Genomic DNA, 3,278 nt, shown 5'->3' with positions numbered 1-3,278 from the left:
TTTTTTTAAGGATAAGAAGAAACCATTATAAAATTCATATGCCAGGTGGATCCACACGCATGTTCCTAAATCTCAGGGAAATCTTCTAGTGGTTCCAACAGAATATTCTTTGGCCAAGTTGGCAACAAGACATGCCATGCATATCCAAAAAGTCATTCTGAATACTCACTCAATTAGGGTTTCCAAGTTACTAGCTTGTGAAGACAGAAAACATGAACAAAACATCCTCTCATGACACTCACTATCCTTCCTTAATATGCAAGTAAACAATAGTGAAGATTGTTCTTCTGCTACATTAGCAGATATTATTAGAGAAAATATGAAGATTTTAATAAAAGCTAGCATGGTTGATGAGGAATGAAGCAGTTGTGTCGGGAATATAAAATATGCTTTTAGAGTATGATGGTCTTGCATGGTGTTATCGTTTATGGATGCAGGTGCTTAGATAATGAGGAAGGTCATCATAAAAGGAAATTAAAAATTAGAGCATCACTGAGCAGACAAGTTTTCAATGGAAACCCTAATCTCAAAGGAAACCCGCTTGGTCTCTTCACATGTGATACCCCATCTTAAAATATAGTGCAACTTGGAGGTTTATAGTCAATTATAGCGGCTGCATGCAGGCTTCAAAACCTGTAATGGTAGATCATTGGAGAAACCTAAACTTGTTAGGGAATTTTTTGAAAGTTCCTTTGAGATAATTAAGTGCTAAACATGATGACAACTCCTAGGGTTTTGCTAAGTCTCCCCCATATTCATGGGAACTTATAAAAACTTTGGTCTTTGTACAGAAGCACATGCTTCTTATTGCACTTGCTGTTCTTGTGCTCTAGAGGTTGAGATCCCATAGTTTGAACCATTTCTTGTTTTAGATTGCAAGTACTGAACATGGGAACTTGATCATATTAAGCCAAGTTTGCTTCTGCTTATATTTTGTGTTGGATATCTTGTTGGAGACAATACCATGTTCTTTATAAAAAGAAGGGATAGAAGAGAGGCTTCCCACGACGCCAGAGTGCAGTTTCCCACCAATAGATATCGTGGGAAACAGTTCATATACACTAGCATTTTCACCTTACCCTGCAACAACCCAAATACAGCAAAAGCACTCAAAAACCAGAGACAACATCAATAAATCTTGCATCACTCTATTTCTCAACAACTCATTCTAAGTCTAGGATTGTTTGGTTCAACCATCCATTCATCCAGATCATCCCAATCTGCCCCAATAAATTGTTCAGCCAGGGCAGATGAATTTAGAATCTTTTACCAGAGACAAACAACTGAATTAATTAATATATTCAACGAAGCCAGAAATTAATTCCCCCCACCCCCCAAAAATGGAGGAAAGAATAATAAAGGAGAGGGAAGACTGCTTTTATTGTATATGCCCCCCCCCCTCCCTTTTTTTTTTTTTTTTCTTCACCAATGATTCCTCATGGCCCAAAAAAAAAAAAAAAAAAAAAGGAAAAATGCTCCACAACAAAACCATGGCTTATCCCTATATAAGCTGAATCAAACTATAGAGAAATCTGAAAAGGATACAAAAGGATAGAGAGGACTCTAAACTGCTACGCACAAGGGCCAACTCCGAGAAAATCAAAATTACTAATCCACTCCATGATCAACAGAAGACCTTGGTCAGTGGGATGGCAAAGAAGTAGAGCTGGAGTCTTTGCTGGGCTCCAAAAGAAGGCCTTAGATGCTCTCTCCTGGAGAGTAAGAGGATGAGATTTCAAAGAATCTTGAATAACCTTTTTACTTTGATTTTGAAAGGTGATTAGGTTTTCAAATCCATTAATGGGCGAGCTTCTACAACTCTTGTCAGCCCCAGATACCAAACTATCACAACTCAAGAAAATAAGCAGCTTAGTAAGATGCCTATGTCCATAGTGAGATGAGAACGTCAGCACTAATAGTGAAGAATAGGGTTTACAAGCTATCTCCTTCACATTGATTACTAAGGGTGTCATGTTGTGTTGATTTTGGGTTGTATCAAGTATAACACCAAATGATTCGTCTGGAAGGCAAAATGATTCAACCCAACATGCATGATGCAGCTGATTGGGTTTGTGTCCTATGAAGTGTGTCTTTTCTTGCATGTGAAGGGAGAAGTACAAATCCTTCTATTGTTCTATGTCCTTAAAAGGGATATGTAGAGCCCTATATAAGTACTGCGGTGGTGATATGGTCATCTCCCTTATGTCGAGGCCATTATTGTTTTAGATAATAATACTACAAAAGTTGACTAAAACCTTCATAGCTAAGGGGTCTCAAGGTCTTCAATAATCAAGAATTAACAATATTACATCGTATAATGTGACAATTAATAGATGACCTAGCCAACCAAAGACCTTACTAGGTCATCAGCTAATGACATTGGTTCAGAACCTTAAACTGAAGAAATGGATTTGTCTGATTTGTCGAAATTGATTATGAGACAATGTTAAAATACCAACCACTGCTCAGCCGAATCTGATCTCATGATAGAACTCCCTTAATTATTTCCCAAAACCTTTATGGGCTAGATAGCTTGTAAAACAATACAATAATAAAAGTAAGGGAGAGGATTCTCTGACTCCAGGGAGGAGGAATCTCTCATGCCAAACCAATCCAGGAGGTTCACAACTTCACATGGTCAAAGTAAGAGAGAAAATAATAAAAAAAACCTATGTGAAATATTACACGGGTGGTCATGAGACACTTTTTCCCAAAAAGCAATAACCAAAAGTCAGGTGTGATGTGCAAGATTAACTAGAATTAAAATAGGAAACATGGTGAGAGAGAGAGAGAGAGAGAGAGAGAGAGAGAGTGTGGTTAATGGGAGGTATATAGAAATATAAGAATAAGAAATGAGAGATTTTAGGTAATGGGAGAGAAAGTCTCAAAAGGAAATGAAATAGTTTTTCTAAAGAATATTAAATTTTTTATTTTAAATAAAGTAAAAAAGAAGTCTAAAAGGTAACGTGGTCCGCCCAGACCAGTGGGGGTGAAAGGACTGTTCCACCCCTCATGAAAGAGAGAAATCTCACCCTTGTTGATGCTTTTATTTATATTTTAATTGACTCACATGCTAATGTAGGGGCCATGTTGCTTTTTAAGAAACCCTCACTCATGAATAAAATACCAAAAGAGTTCTGAGAATCAATGAAAAACATCATTTGAATGTTTATAAAATAAAAGTCCCCTTGCCATCCCCTCATCCCCAAAAGAAAAAAAAAAAAAAAAAAAAAAGAAGTGTTGCAAGGATGGCATTGGTCCTTTTTCATGTATAATAA

The sequence above is a fragment of the Macadamia integrifolia genome, chromosome 9 (genome assembly GCF_013358625.1).
Source record: "Macadamia integrifolia cultivar HAES 741 chromosome 9, SCU_Mint_v3, whole genome shotgun sequence".
NCBI classification, from domain to species: domain Eukaryota; kingdom Viridiplantae; phylum Streptophyta; class Magnoliopsida; order Proteales; family Proteaceae; genus Macadamia; species Macadamia integrifolia.
The sequence above is the reverse complement of the archived record's forward strand: the minus strand, read 5'-3'. Positions refer to the sequence as shown.